This window comes from Macaca mulatta, chromosome 6, assembly GCF_049350105.2.
Source record: "Macaca mulatta isolate MMU2019108-1 chromosome 6, T2T-MMU8v2.0, whole genome shotgun sequence".
Lineage (NCBI taxonomy): Eukaryota > Metazoa > Chordata > Mammalia > Primates > Cercopithecidae > Macaca > Macaca mulatta.
This window is the reverse complement of record NC_133411.1, coordinates 36,984,265-37,001,047: the sequence shown is the minus strand read 5'-3', so window position 1 is coordinate 37,001,047 and position 16,783 is coordinate 36,984,265. Positions and strand designations below refer to the sequence as shown.

At 41.0% G+C, this 16,783-nt stretch overlaps 1 protein-coding gene and 1 long non-coding RNA gene across 2 annotated transcripts in view; one reads left to right on the top strand and one right to left on the bottom strand.

Moving 5' to 3' along the window:
* Window positions 1-4,948: 4,948 nt before the first annotated feature.
* Window positions 4,949-6,149, bottom strand: LOC106998711 (uncharacterized). The gene is made up of 2 exons (XR_001445247.3): window positions 6,026-6,149; window positions 4,949-5,210 (listed from the first exon to the last, which is right to left on the bottom strand). It is a non-coding gene; the product is annotated as an uncharacterized LOC106998711 (long non-coding RNA).
* Window positions 6,150-6,286: 137 nt separating this feature from the next.
* CAPSL (calcyphosine like) overlaps window positions 6,287-16,783 on the top strand; it is a 37,324-nt gene continuing 26,827 nt past the window's right edge. The window contains exon 1 of the mRNA XM_001093047.4: window positions 6,287-6,409. The gene's annotated coding sequence lies outside the window, so the exon portion shown is untranslated. The remainder of the gene's footprint in view (window positions 6,410-16,783) is intronic.

Below are 16,783 nucleotides of genomic sequence, written 5' to 3'. Positions count from 1 at the left end.
CTCACGCCTGTAATTCCAGCACTGTGGGAGGCCGAGGTGGCTGCATCGCCTGTCAGAAGTTGGAGACCAGACTGACCAATATGGTGAAGCCCTGTCTCTACTAAAAATACAAAAATTAACCGGACGTGGTGGTGCATGCCTGTAGTCCCAGCCATTCGGGAGGCTGAGGCAGGAGAATCGATTGAACTCGGGAGGTGGAGGATGCAGTGAGCCGAGATGGTGCCGCTGCACTCCAGCCTGGGTGACAGAGCGACCCTCCATCTCAAAACAACTACAACAAAAACAGTTGTAGAAAGCGGTGACTCCGTGTTAATCCTTTTTTGCGTGTTTGTTTTTCCTGATCTCTAGGAGAAATTAAAAGTGGATCTCTTCAATTACACTGTTTCCCTGCCTCAGTCTTCAAGAGGGAGTTGATGTGGTTTGTGAGGTGCTAAAATCCCAGGCTTTGTTCTAGAAAACATTCTGGCTCATCAAGACCCACCATGAATGGATGCATATGTGGTCACCCCTTGTCTCTGCTTCTTACATGGATAAAATGTGAGTAAGAGCAGGCAGTCTGAGGGGTAGGAGATTTTCACTTTATGTATTCCTTATTACCTCAGACCACACAAGTGTGGATGTTAAAAATAGTCACTCCCACAGATACATACTATTTCTCTAGCACCACAGCCTCTACTTCGAATCCAGTCGCTATGGGACTTCAGCTCCCAAATAATACTTGCTTCTAATTTTTGGCCATTGCCATACCTTCTTTCCTGATCTGGCTTTCTCTGCTGCCAAGACTCTTAGATTCAAGAAAACGCCCATATTGAAGCATGGTTTAGGAGAAGACATATGTAGAATTAAATGATTCAGACTTAGAGCTGTTGGAATTTTAACTTACTCTGAGGCTTGAGAGGAATGTGAGTTACATAACATGCAGTCAAGTAGCATGCAGCTGCAATTTATGCTTCTCTGATTATAGATTAACCTCCTTCCTTATTCTTCTCTGGTAGATAATTAGGAAGACCAAGAGGTGCCAGAGACAAGACTCCCTCAGGTCCTAGCCCTTTTAAGGAGTAACAAAGTAATCTTCCTGGGGATGCAGCAATCTGTAACCAATCAAATCACTGTAATGTGTGCACTGATTTTGTATGGCAAATGTTGTAATACTGCTAAAACTTCTCTGTTCTTACCTTTTAAGTGAAATCTTAACTTCTCCATTTCAGAACACTGACCCCATTTGTTTGGAGTCAGTGTTTTCTGGGTGGTCATCCTCAAGCTTTGCACTTGAATAAACTCTGTACCTAATCATGTTTTCTAAATGTCATTATGTAAGGTCGACACATTAGTGTGATGGAACTTGTACCTCTCCTGAGAATCAAACTTTTTTTTCCTTAGTATCCCAAGATTGCTCTAGAACGGGCGACATCCCATGGAATCCAGTTGCAAGAGAGACTAGGATGTCGCCCGTTCTAGAACAATCCCACAATTTTCCTGAATGTCTTAATTTGACTTTGCACAAAATTCAGGCCCCAACTAAGAAATATCCTGCCAAATATTGAAAGTAATGGCAAAACTGCAATTACTTTTCCACCATCCTAATACATTTCAATCTCAAGAATTTTGGCTGTAAGTGTTGACTACATATTTCTCCCTCCAGTGGAAGTTTCTTGGACTCACCCTTTAGCTCCTATATTTCTATCTCCTACAGTAACATAAAATTCCGAAGTGAAGGATCCCAGAAATAGCTCTGATTGGTTGTCCATCAATAATTCTTCAACTCACATTCACAGCTCTGTGCCATATTTTCCACCAATGCAGTTATTTCTTTTGGACACAGTACTTCCATAAAATCTCTGGTCAGAATGCAACATGTATCTTGGAATAAGAAATGCCTAAGGTCTGAGCACAGAGAAGAAGCTCATCACACTGACATGGAGACCACGAGTCATAGAAGAAATCTTTGGTGGAAGATTGCCACAGATCAGGGATTTGGGCAGTTGGAATATAGGTGCCTGGGCTGGGGCTTACCCAAAGTGAAATGGAAGAACTAGTGAAGCTTGTCTTCACGTGTTCACTATTCCACTTCTTGTTTCCTGGACTTTTTTCTCCTGGCTTTCCCCCATACCTCCACAAACCCCTATCATGTGAGCTGCACCCAGCAAAATCATAGAGGTGGAATTGCCTGAGGCCTTGAGGGCCCAATCCTAGCCCAGCGTGTCCAGGAGGTGGCACATGGGGTCAAAAGAGATTATTCTCTAGCTCTAAAATTTAATGTCTACCTGCCTTGCTGAGTTTTTGTCTTACTTGGAGCCTGTTATTTTTGTTGGGAGAGGGAGCATGGAAGGGTGCTCTTTCTCAGTTCTGGAATGGGACTGTCTGTCTTACGCCTATATCACCATATGCCTGTATCACCATTGTATCTTAGAAGGTGTCACCTTATTTTGATTTTACAGGTTCACAGATGAGACTCTGGATTTTGGACTACTGAGTTGATACTGAAACCAGTTAAGACTTTGAAATTAGAGGGTTGGAATGGATGTATTTGTATGTGATAAGGACATGAGTTTTTGGAGGGCAGTGACAGAATGTTCCTGATATTCCAGTCTTGAGGCACAATATCTTCAAATAAACTGCTTGAAGATATTAATCACATCTAAAAAATAACATCAGAGCAACACACAGATTAGAGTTTGATTTAATAACTAGGTTCAATGGCATATGTCAAGTTGACATTTAAAAAACATGGTTTAATACAACTCTTCTATAGCATACTGGGAATATACTAACTCTTCCCCAGAGTAGAGGTCCTTGGGTGATGTTCACTCTTATCTCTGATATTCTGTAACATAAATACTGTGAAGTAATATATTAGATTTTAAGGTGATAGAGTGAGAAGAACACAATAGTATTCTACACACTCACAAATTCATAACAAAATAAAAGGTAAATACTCATAACATTTACAATCCTTTTGCAACTGATCATACGGTGATAGCTAGCATTTGTATATCATATGCCCTTTGCCCTCGACAAGTACTGCAATTGATTTTTTCCTGACTGGGAAGGGGTTCCAAATATTCATTTTTGAAGAGTTGGGGTTATTAGTTTTCCTTCCTGAATTGGGCTATTGTAGATTTTTTGTTGACTTTAATAAAAAGGCATGGGCATATTTAGTGATGTGCTAACAGAGTTCCTATATCCCAGGCTTACTCTTCTTTTTAATGACCTATAACAGTAAACCAAATAAATGATCGCAGTTGTGACAAGTGCTACAAAGAAAATGAAAACATAGTATTTGCTTCTTTTTTTTTTTTCGCAACTTTTATTTTACGTTCGGGGGTTTATGTGCAGGTTTGTTACACAGGTAAATGTGTGCCATGGTGGTTTGCTGCACAGATCCTCCCATCACCTAGATATCGAGCCCAGCATCTATTAGTTATTCTTCCTGATCCCCTCCCTCCTCTCCCCACATCCTCTGACAGGCCCCAGTGTGTGTTGCTCTCCTCCGTGTGTTCGTGTGGTCTCATTATTTAGCTCCTATTTATAAGAGAACATGCAGTATTTGGTTTTCTGTTCCTGCATTAGTTTGCTGAGGATGGCTTCCAGCTCCATCCATGTCCCTGCAAAGGACATGATTTTGTTCCTTTTCAGACTTACTCTTTACATCAGCGTGTAGTAGCAACCCAATTTCCCTTGGTAATCATGTCTTGCATGATAAATCCAGTCCAACATTTCAATCTCCCTACACCTTTACATACCTTCCTCTTCAGTGTCCCAAGGCAATTCTGGTATTTCAGCTTCATTTAGTGCAGGCTACCCTTTGTTTCATTTTTAACTCAACCAGACAAACACAGAGCTGTATATAACCCATCAAGCTGCAACTCTATATTGAGAATTTGTGCTTTGTGGGCCTGTATCAATAAATTCATCTCGAGTGAACTTTATGTTCCTTCAACCATTATTTCACACTATTAACTTACAATCTCACATGTATTCACCAGATTTCTGTCTGTATAAATTGAAAAAAATGCGCACTACTTTTGGTATGTACTATGTTTTCCGTTGGTTCACAATTTTAATTTCTCTTTCAAGCCTGTTGGGACTAGAGTCTAGATAGAGTTCTACAAGTCAAGAGGTTTGGTGGAAGTAGATTCTGAGGATAATCAGCAGTGTCTTCCAATTAAAATACTTCAGAGGTGCTAGTACACTTTCCTTTGAAAAATCAGGATGAACCTTCTCAGACATGAATAGCAGGGTTGCTCCTACTGGCAAAGAAGATGCAGGAGAATTCAGAGGTTAAGTATCCTCAGCTTCTTCAGGATCTACCCTACATGTTTCATTCCAATTTTCAGAATCTCATTCCTTCCCAATCAATTCCCTCAGTTTAGCAGAAGATACTTTGCCTGTTTGGGAATTCAATTTGCACTGTAATTCTGCCACTCTCAGGATGAGACTCTAGATTTGATTCTCTGAAACCTCAGGCTGATGACAATGGGAGATAAATACATTCCTCTGGGAAGACATAGAAGGTTTCAGATCATTTATGTGGAACTTGAACTTGGAATTTCAAGCCCTGAGTTCATCCTTTTTCTTTACTTCGTCTACCACAGTTAGGAGCAGTCATCCTCATTACATTTATTAGTTTGACTAAAATATTTTAAGGTATCACAATTACTCAGAGATTTGCCTTTTATGAATATTTGATTAGGAATCCAGTAGTAATATTTTACAAATCTTTTTACCACATTGCACCATAGACTATCATTGTCTTCTTTACCACTGGAAAGAATACTTATGCCTTAAAATATAATCAATCATGTCAGAAACCCAATACCACAAACCCAGATCTAGTTTTTTGAACTGGATCTGGTAGATACTATCTCTACACATGGTGAAACCCTTGGAATTACACCAGTTGCTAGGAGTAGAAACAAGCAAAAACGTTGCTTAAGTACTCCAGAGATTTTGTTCTTTTTACTTTATTTGACAGCCTAGAGGCAGACTATTGAGGGCTTGCACGATGGCTCCATAATACTGTCCGTCGTCCCCATTTTCCTGTTTTTTTTTTTTATCTTTATTGCCCCAAACTTGCTCTCTGGTAGGTGGCTTTCAAGAAAAACTTAATATTTAAATGTTTGTACCCTCATATTTGCTTTTGCATTTGCAGATGGAATTAAGTTTCTTCTTAAAAGTTTAAAATGCATGATATCTTGTGGGTTAAACCACTGAAAAGAAAACATTAGATATCCGAGGTCGCCCTGGAGGAACCATAGTTCTAATTGCTTAATTCTGGGACAATTCTTCAGACAATTCAGATAAAAGGATGAAATAGCTACTATGCATACTCCCTGCAGATACAGCAAAGGACCCAGACCCTTGTCAAATCCGTGAAAGAACTTGCCTGGTAGTCTGTAGAGCTGGGTGCCTGGCATCTACTCAGTTCTGTGAGTTCTCATACTGCAAGGATGCTGCACACAGCCAGGATTATGTTATATACAGAGGGGTGTGTGTGTGTGTGTGTGTGTGTGTGTGTGACAGAGAGAGAGAGAGAGAGAGAGAGAGAAAGAGAGAGAGAAAGAGAGAAGTGTAAGGTCTGAATCACCAGTAATTATACCTGCCTGCTCCTGAGAGCAGGATGTGCAGGAGTGGGAATGGCAAGGATAGGGTGGATGTCATAGACACACAATGAAAGAGAGCATAATGTAGATATTTTCCTCTAACTAAGCCACAAGGTTTCTTCTTATCTGGCAAAGTAACTGCTAGGGAACATGTGAAAAACAGAAGTAAAAAGAGACAAAAAGAGAAAAGAAGAGAATAAACCAAGGATGAAAACAGCAGAAATGTCATCCTCTGCAAATGCAGAGAAGGAGGGAGAACCTTGAATCACCTATAATTACTCCTGCCTGCTCCCAAGAGTTGTGGTTTTAAGTTTCACCTAGTAATGAGGCACCCTAGCAGTAAGGTTTCTGGGGACAACAGAAGGACAGGTCTTCTTTCTTTTAGCTGCCTAAAAGAAAGAAGACCATGTGCTGAATACTACCTTACAAAACATGGGAGACAAGTTTTGATGCTGTTCTAGAAACCAAACTATTGCCAGCAAAACTTCCTGCTTGCTTCTCTCCCAGTGCAAATGGCTTGAGCTTTCACAGTCACTGAGATTTCCTAGGCAACAGGAGTGTAAACTTGAGAAAAGGCAGAACCAGAGTAGAGATTGACAGTGAGCTGAGCCAATCAGGCTGTGAGTCTGCAGCAGTGATCCCAGGCCGTCCAATTAATACTAAGAGATTGGACCAGGGCCTCTGAGGAAGACAGGTAAGAGGGAGGAGGCTAAGGTGGCTTGGGAGGAACCAGTTTTCCTAGATGCAGGAGAGAGCGTCCATAGTTTCAGTTTGAAGCAACTGGTGGCAAAAGGTTAGCATTTAAGGTAAATCAATTTTTTTTAAAATCTATTCTGTGATTTGATGTTTGGTTTATTTCTTCTTGGTGTGTCTTAGCCAAGAAAAGAAGACAGTAGATGTTACTCTCTAAAAAGAAAACCTAAAAGTCTTTGAGAGTTCTTGGACTAATGAAGCCATCACTAGGCTGTCAGTGAAAACAGGAAAGAGCTTGGTACTGGGAAAGATTTTTGTAATCTTTGCAAAAAAATGCTTAGATAAACATGTACAAAAACCAATCTCATTCAGTAAAGGGGAAGGAAGTAGACATTATTGAGCAGTCACTAAGTACTAGGTATTTGAGCGTGAAGGGTTTGGGTGAATTGCTCTAACGATCCTGATGACCACTGATAAAACTGAGTTTCAGAGAGGTTCAGCATTTCCAAGGCACAGAACAATAAAACATTTCAACTTTCATTCAGACCTTGCTTTGTCTGATACTTAAACTTATGCTATTTCTGCTATACACTGATAACTGAGAATCAGAATAAAAATTAGAATGCTTATTAAAGTGTACTTACATGGCTTGTTCAAAATTATATCAAATATTTTATTTGATTCATCAGAGACTTGAGTGGGTCCTTCTTTACGTTCTCAGTATAGGACACCACCAATGACCCAGGCAGCCATCTCTATTGCCTTCAGTCTGAGGAGTATTTAAGCCATATTAAGTAGATGAAATTCTTTCCTTTTTTTTTTTTGACTTATTTTTTCCTCAAACCCTACAACCACAAAAATCTATTTTGTTATTGAAAGTTTTAAATATTGAGATTTGAATTTCATGCATACATTTGTATTTATATTCTGATAGCAATTACCCAATAGTAATGGCGATGATAAATTCTGATAGCAATATAATAGCATCCTTCTAAGCCCTGATGATATGATGATAGGAAACACAAAGGATACAGCCCTTGCTCGTAAGGACCTTATAGTCTGTCTAGCAAGGCAAGCAATTCTGAAAACAAATTACATTGTCGTGCAATGTGAATGCTATTTGGACTTCACCACATGATTATGGAAGGATGGGTGGGACTTCTCTGGGCCAACAGGAAAAAGAAGGTGTACCTGAAAGTATGACAACATGTACAAAGGCACAGAGATATAGAATGCTATGGTGTGTTTGGGGAAAGTGAGTGAGTAGAGATGCAGGATAGATTTTGAATGGATGGAGAATTACTAGAAATGGCTAGAGACATAGGAAGGGTCATTGCATGAATTCAATGCTAAGAACTTTCATTTTACCTGTATACAATGTGGAACCATCAAAAAGTCTTAAACTAGATCGTGAAGTTCATGTTTTCATTTTCTAAAGATTGCTCAGTCTTCTGAAAGACAAAGCAGAGAGGGCAAAGCTAGGAGCAGGAAACCAGCTAGTAGACAGTTGCAATGGTGGAAATGAGAGGTTACCATGTCCTGGGCTGAGTCAGTATCCGTGGCAATGGAGATGAAGGAATGGAAATGCAGGATGTGTCAAGGTAGTGAAACTCTATAGGACTTAGCTGCCAATTGGATGTAAAGGGAGAGGAAGAGTCTAGGATGATAGTCAGTTAGTGATCTGGGTAAATGGTATTGCTGTTTCCTGAAGCAAGGAGTAAGGAAGATAGGTAATGAATTTGGCTCTGGAACCTTAAACTGAAAGTGTCTGTAGGTCATCCAAGTGCACATGTTTTGTGAGAAATCTGGCTCCAGAGAGTGCCCACATTAGAATAAAGGTTTGGTAGTCATCATTTTATCAGGGGATATGGCTGAGATTGCCATAGGATAGTGGAATAGTGAGAAGAGAATAGATAACTGAAGCCTGAGAAACAGCACTTAAGAAGCAGGTGAAGACAAGGAAGAAACAAAAATAGGACAGATCCAAGAGGGAGGAGGAGAGACAGGAAATTAGATTTATAGCCATTGACAGAAAGGCTGTTAAAAAGGAAGAATGACCAATAGTCAACTCTTGGGAGACATGAACTAAGGGCTAATGACTGTTGAAGTTGGCAAACAGTTTAGCAATGACTTATTGGAGAGTATATTTGTTGGAATGACAGAGTGAAGACCATACTGAAATGGACCGAAGTATGAATGGGGCATGAGAAAGTGGAAAGTCTGGACATTCTTTCAAATAGTTTGACTTTGAGGGGTGATAGCTAGAGGGAGTCCAGGATTGAGGGACAACAGCGGATTCATGAACTAAAGGAAGGAGCTGGTGGAGAGGAGGAAAAGGGCATAACTGATGGCTGAGAGTCTTAGAGGGTTAGGCTTCTGTGTTGCAGGTAGAGAGGGCATCCTTAGATGGGAGGAAGTTCAGAACTCTCTTGGGGGAGGGAGGATGAAGTCAGGATGCCCTAATAGCTCTATATTTCTTATAGATTTGGAGGAGGGTGATGTGAATTTGTTCATAACTTGTGGCTCCATTTTTTTCTGGGTCTTTCAAGGCAAGGTCTGGAGTGGCAAAGATTTGGATTAGCCTTTGAGGAGACTGGAATAAGAACCTGACCAACATCATATAAAAGTAGAGTTGTGTGTTGCAGAAGGCCTAGCTGTGGTTAAGGAAGAATTGCAGTGACACCTGTCCCTGCTGGTATGTGGGTTTATTCAGCTACACTTCAGTCTGCCTTTAAGTACGTGGAGCATGGGCAAATTGAACCAAGTTAGCTATTATTTTGAGAGGGTGGGAGATTGACAAATGAGAGTCAAGAAGGAAGGCACTGGTACCGGATGGTCAGAAAGATGCGCACAGTGTGTAAAATGGATAAGAAAGGAAGTGAATCCAGAAGAGAGAATGAGGTAGGTAATGTCTGGGGTGAAAATGTAGGGCCAAAAGACTGGAGGTCCCATAAGGTCAGAAGCAAGTTGGAGTAATGGAACTGAACAGTGCAGAGAAAGTCAATCTTGAATTTTGAACTTTCAGTCTGGGCATAGTGGCTTATATCTGTAATCTCAGCATTTTGGAAGGCCAAGTTGGGAGGATTACTTGAGCTTAGGAATTCAAGACCAGCCTGGGCAACATAGCAAGATCCTGTCTCTACTAAAAAGAAGAAAACATTAGTTGGGTGCTGTGGTGCACACCTGTAGTCCTAGCTACTTGGGAGGCTTTGGTGGGAGGATCACTTGTGCCCAGGAGATTGAGGCTGCAGTGAGCTACGATGGCACCACTGTGCTCCAGCCTGGGCTACAGAGTGAGATCCTGTCTCGAAAAAAAAAAAGAATTTTGGACTTTCAGAAGAGACCAGATTTGGTTGAGAGAGAATGCTGAGACAACAAACAGATAGAGTTGAGTTGGTAGAAAGCAAGGAGCTCCAGGAACTTCATAGCTGCCTGTTGGATGGATTGCCTAGATGAGCTCTGGGTTTTCCCAGATTGATGACACCATTTGAAAGGGAGAGGACATCTCTGAGGCAACATTCAAAGTCTCAGTGATTTATAAACTGACAGAACCAAAGAGGAATATAGGAAGTCTGTCCAGCTAGGCTGTGCTTCAAAGAAGGATGTGGGTATAGGTCATGACGTGGAGTTGACAGGCTGCATCTTAAAATTTGTGAGGTTCCTTAATACCTAGAATTTGGAGTAAGAGGTGCTTTCATCTGAGAAGACTGCAAGAGGGGTAGGGTTCCTTAGGCAAAATCAGATACCATCCAGGATAAAGACATTGTACCAATCAGTGTCTTGGCAGGAAATTGATGGCACATTCAAAAGTAGTAACAGAAAAGAGTTTAATGAAGGACAATTTACAGAAGTGTGGGTAGGGCTAAGCAATATAGAGAAAGCATAATGAGACACCCAGCAATGCCACAGTCAGAAGGGACAAGAGAGGTGTTATCCATAGCCCTAAAGGGCAAAAGGAGGAGTGGTTTTCATATCTCAATCAAAGCATTTCTGTAGGGAGGGTTGCCTTTGGTGAAGGATATGGTCACTCAAAAACTGTGGCTTGGCAGAGTGGAAGCTGGGGAAATAAATACTCCAACCTCTATCTCCTCCTCTCCTCTGATCTGCTGATGTCTCCAAATGGTGGAACACAGCTGGAAGCCAGCGAGCAAGGAAGTGTGGTTAACACAGTTTATGGAGGTCAACCTCTTGTAGCACAGATGTGGGTAGGGAACGGATCAGGAGAAGCACACGGACAAACAATATTCATCTCGTCAGTGACGACTGCTGTTCAGAGGTTGATCAAGATGAGGAGGCTTATAATTGAATAAGGAATAGAGGAAAATCTGGGTGTCTCTGGATGGAAGGTGTGCTTGGTGCCAAGAGGGCCAATCTCTGCTCGTAACTTGTGGAGGTGGTGGTGAGGTGCTCGAGAGCAAGGAGTGGGAGTGTTTAGCTCGTAGAATAACACTTTTGGCTTCAACTGTTGCTTTAATCACTTGGTGAATGAAATAAGAATTTTCCTTGTAAAATGTTGCTCTTTATTCTGATATCAGACAGCTTTGTATAAAGAAAACATATCAAGGTTCAAAAGAGCAGTTTTCTGTATTTCAGAAGTCAACAGATTGGCATTTGGGAGAAGATGGCATTACAAGACACTGAAATGTAGAAATGGCCACGAGTTGGCTTCTCACAGGGTTCCTAATGCCCATGAACATTTGTTCAATTAATGATATTCTTTGGAACAGATTGTCTCCCACATTTTTAGCCATAATTCCATTGCCACTCAACATCTTGCTTTTCCTGCAGTCTGAGAATAATTTTAAAATTCTTGTATATTTTCTTCTAAACTGAAGTCAAATAGAATTAAAATTTCCCAAACTAAAAAGTACAGTTTGAGACAGCAGGACAGTCTTTGGTTGAGAGGTGGATGACAGCTCTTCTTACTTTCTTTGGAAGCTCTGCTTAGTGTGTGTCCCCTCTGCAGTTACCCCTCTAGCATAGACAGGAGTTCTTCACGCCTACGGAGGAGCAGGCAAACACTCTTCAGTAACAAACAGCATCAGTCCTTCTTACTTAGTGTACTTTGGACTCAATATTGCTAATAAGCCTGACCCAGTTTTATAAATGAGTGCCCTGTGAGAAATGCAAATCAAAACCACAATGAGATACCATCTCACACCAGTTAGAATGGTGATCATAAAAAAGTCAGGAAACAATAGGTGCTGGAGAGGATGTGGAGAAATAGGAACACTTTTACACTGTTGGTGGGACTGTAAACTAGTTCAGCCATTGTGGAGGACGGTGTGGCGATTCCTTAAGGATCTAAAACTAGAAATACCATTTGACCCAGCCATCCCATTACTGGCTATATACGCAAAGGATTATAAATCATGCTGCTATAAAGACATATGCACACGTATGTTTACTGCGGCACTATTCACAATAGCAAAGACTTGGAACCAGCCCAAATGTCCATCAATGATGGACTGGATTAAGAAAATGTGGCACATATACACCATGGAATACTATGCAGCCATAAAAAAGGATGAGCTCATGTCCTTTGTAGGGACATGGATGCAGCTGGAAACCATTGTTCTTAGCAAACTATCGCAAGGGCAGAAAACCAAACACTGCATGTTCTCACTCATAGGTGGGAATTGAACAATGAGATTACTTGGACACAGGGTGGGGAACATCACACACCAGAGCCTGTCATGGGGTGGGGGTAGGGGGTAGGGATAGCATTAAGAGATATACCTAATGTAAATGACGAGTTAATGGGTGCAGCGCACCAACATGGCACATGCATACATACATATGTAACAAACCTGCACATTGTGCACATGTACCTTAGAACTTAAAGTATCATTTAAAAAAATGAGTGTCCTGTGGTGACTATAGGGGTTTCCTGTTTTAAAAAATGAACATTTTCTGAGATACACCAGGTCAGGGGCCAAATTTGGCCCACAGGGTGTGGTCTGATGTCCCGGGCCTAGATTATTTTAGATTATGTTTGCCTGCACTGACGACATCCTTCCTAACTGCCCATGCAAAAGTGAGTCTTATTTGCTTTGGGTGAACGGAGGTGAAAAGGGAGAAGTCATCAATGTGTTGATGTCTGCCCTTAGGGCTTTCCTTAGTCTTCTGCATCAGAGTGACCCGGTTGCTCCATGTTTAGAAAGCTTCATGCTCCACATGGTTTTGTGAAATAAATTATCCACAGATAATTTACAAAAGGCTGCTGGGGGACTGGCAGATGCAAAAGGTCCTGCTCAGAATCTTGGTTTTGCTACCGATGTATGAACTGAGACAACCTCCAAATCTCTCTGTAGCTCAGCTTCTTTATTTTGTGAAAAGTGGATATAGCTATGTCTGTAACCTATACGAATTGTTATCAAGACTTACTTTATACCAGACAAATTTTCTGTTCTAAACAAACTGTGAAAAACTTGCAAGACACAGGCCACCCTTTTAGCAGAGAACATGGGACAGAGTAAGTGTGCAGAAAATGTTTCCTATTACTATTGTTCTTATCTTTTGCATAGTCCTGGAGGTCAGCAAAGTATTTCTATATAAGGCCAGAGAGTAGGAAATTTAGGCTTCATGGGCCAGAAGGTCTATGATGCAGCTATTCAACTTTTGAGTTGTAATGTGAAAGCCACCACAAACCATATATAAATACAAGCATGTGGCTATTTTCCAAAAAAATGTTATTTACAAAACCAGGTGGAGGGCCAAATTTGGCCCATGGGGTGTGGTCTGATGTCCCAGGCCTGGATTATTTTAGGTTATGTTTGCCTGCACTGAGGGCATCCTTCCTAACTGCCCATGGAAAAGTGAGCCTTATTTGCTTTGGGTGAACGGAGGTGAAAGGGGAGAAATCATCAATGTGTTGATGTCTGCCCTTAGGGCTTTCCTTAGTCTTCTGCATCAGAGTGACCTGGTTGCTCCACATGTTTAGAAAGCTTCATGCTCCACACGGTTTTGTGAAATAAGCTGATTTAGACATGCTCGCACTCTTACTTTTTGGAATAACAATATTTCTTCTGGCAACTGAGGCAGAAACTGTAAGTTGCCTACTCAATAGCCACTGTCTTCTTTTTTATAAACAGAACCTTGTGGGTGGCAAAGTATCCAGTCAAAAATCAGGTTTCCCAGACTCCTTTGGAGTGGCTGATGAGATTTACATAGAAGGAACTGGGCGAATCTTCTGGGAACCAGTTCAGAAAGGGCTGATCTCGTTGAGAAGAGCATCCTTCTTGCCTTTTTCCCTTTTTCTTTTCTTTTGCTTGGAGTGTGGAGGTAATAGCTGGAGCTGCTATGGCTATTATGTATGAATATTATATACCTTTAGGCAACTTTGAGTATAAAAACTACGCTAGGGTAGAAAGATAGGAGAGTCTGGAAACATTGATGACGACTTGAAGCACTTCCAGACTTCTTTTACGTGAAAGTAAAGTAAATCTCTATCATTTTCAGAGACAGGACCTACTTCTATTATGAGTTGCTGGACACAATTCATAACTGATATGCTGATCTACACTGATGTTGGCACTATGACATTGGATTTCTTTTTTTTTTTTTTCTTTTTGGGACAGAGTTTCGCTCTTGTTTCCCAGGCTGGAGTGCAATGTTGTGATCTCAGCTCACAGCAACCTCTGCCTCCCGGGTTCAAGCCATTCTCCTGCCTCAGCCTCTGGAGTAGATGGGATTACCGACATGCGCCACCATGCCCTGCTAATTTTGTATTTTTAGTAGAGATGAGTTTCTCCATGTTGGTCAGGCTGGTCTCAAACTCCGGACCTCAGGTGATCCACCCGCCTCAGCCTCCCAAAGGGCTGGGATTACAGGTGTGAGCCACCGCACCTGACCTGACATTGGATTTTTATCCCTTAACACTTTTTGGTTTTCTAGAAGTATCAGTTAAGAACAACTAGGATACAAATAATTGACTAGATTTCTAAGTGGTCATAAAATAAACATTAAAATAGACAAATGACTCCAAAAGAAGCATTCATTCTAACGGACTGCAAGATAGTTACTAAGTGATTTTGGTGACTAATGGCTGCAAAAGGGCAAATGTCCGCCAGAGCTGTGGCTTTACCTGCATCTAAAAGGGTGATAGAAGATGTACCAGTTGGGCTTTGTCCTTGCAGTGGGTTTGAAATAATTTTCTGAGGTCACGACTTCATAGCAAAAATGGAATATTTGAAAGTTACCTGGTTGATCTTAAGAGCATAACCATTGAAATCAACAGAAGTTTTATTTTTCTTTTGTCTTGGTTTTATTTGTTTATTTATTTCTCTATTTTGCAATTCAGCTAAATCTTTGCTTACCTTCGCATAGTTTAGGTAGCTTCTTATTCTGTTTCTTTAAGATGTTGCATCGAGCAGGTTGACCTAACTCAGAATAGACTGTAAGCTATTTCTTGGTAAAAACCCTAGAGACTCAAGGCACAGCAAAGGGAAAAGCAAGATGGAGAAGACAGCAAGGAGAGAGCTATTAGGAGAGTGCATGCCCCTGACATTCCCAGTGGGTGCTTATTATGACAAGGACCCTGTAACCTTGGGGCCTCTGTATTTTATTAAACCTCGGTTTCTTTTTTTTTTTTTTAACCACATTGTGTCAGTTACATGGGTTCTTGAATATTATGCCAAGCTGTTTATTTTGTTCTCTTTCATAGTCAAAAGTGCTGGAGAGGCTGCCACTTGACAAAATTCTGCTGAGAGAAGTGGTTATAATGGAGTGACTTTCTCTCTCGTCATGATTCTCAGGGGTGAATCTCTTCTCACACTGGATTGCTAGTTATTTTACCCAGCTAAAGGTCACTATTTACGGTCAGTCCAAACATAGCAGGAATAAGCTTTTTGCCGTCTGTATCAGTTAGGAATAATTTGACTGCAAGTGACTGAAGACCTGACCAACAGCCTATTAAACAGATAATGCAAAGAGATTTATGTTTCTTACAAGACAGGAGTGTGAAGTCAAGAAATTGCCAACATTGGTGCAGCAGCTCGATGATGTCAGGGCTCTAAATTGGTATGGATATGATTCCCTTGGCCCTTCCCTCATGGTTGCGTAGAGGCTGCCACAGTTCCAGACATTACATCCTCACTCAAGGCATGAGGAAAGCAAAAGAGATGAGAGAGATATTCCAGAGCTCTCAGCACTTTCCTTTGGGTCCCTTTGGCCAGAACTCGTTCCTATGCCTACCCAGTAGAAAGTGGAATACAGCAGAGAAAAAGGGGAATAGAATGACTTTCGCTCAGCCAGGTGGCAGTGTCTAAAAAACTAGCTGTAATTCAAATTTAATCAAGTTAAAACTACTTCTAGGAATGTAAACTTCCAAGGGTTGGAAGCTTGGCTGTCTCATCCATTCCTCTTGTATGGCACATAGTAGGTGTTTAATAAACATGTGTTAATGCAGAACCAAGACTACAGTGAGGCAAGGTAGGTGTTTAGGGTGCACTATTTAAGGAGACACTCATTCTCAGGCTTGGGCAAGTGTATGGTTGACATTTGCATGATTCTGAGACTGTGTGCCTCTTTAAACATTATGCCTTTTTCTTACTTAGCCCTACCCCCAACCCTGGTTCAGTGAATAAAATGAAATACGAATATGTATGAAGTAAACACTTTATCACAATGATATTTATAAAATATTATTTTTAAAATGTACCATATCACAAACATTAAAATAAGGACTGAATTCACATCTCGAAGATCAATAGAAAGAAGTAAAGACTAGTTTACAATCCCACCAACAGTGTAAAAGTGTTCCTATTTCTCCACATCCTCTCCAGCACCTGTTGTTTCCTGACTTTTTAATGATCGCCATTCTAACTGGTGTGAGATGGTATCTCATTGTGGTTTTGATTTGCATTTCTCTGATGGCCAGTGATGATGAGCATTTTTTCATGTGTCTGTTGGCTGTATGAATGTCTTCTTTTGAGAAATGTCTGTTCATATCCTTTGCCCACTTTTTGATGGGGTGGTTTGTTTTTTTCTTGTAAATTTGTTTGAGTTCTTTGTAGGTTCTGGATATTAGCCCTTTGTCAGATGAGTAGATTGCAAAAATTTTCTCCCATTCTGTAGGTTGCCTGTTCACTCTGATGGTAGTTTCTTTTATTCACAATAGCAAAGACTTGGAATCAACCCAAATGTCCATCAGTGACAGATTGGATTAAGAAAATGTGGCACATATACACCATGGAATACTATGCAGCCATCAAAAAGGATGAGTTTGTGTCCTTTGTAGAGACATGGATGCAGCTGGAAACCATCATTCTTAGCAAACTATCACAAGAACAGAAAACCAAACACCGCATGTTCTCACTCATAGGTGGGAACTGAACAATGAGATCACTTGGACTCAGAAAGGGGAACATCACACACCGGGGCCTATCATGGGGAGGGGGGCGGGGGGAGGGATTGCACTGGGAGTTATACCTGATGTAAATGACGAGTTGATGGGTGCAGCACACCAACATGGCACAAGTATACAT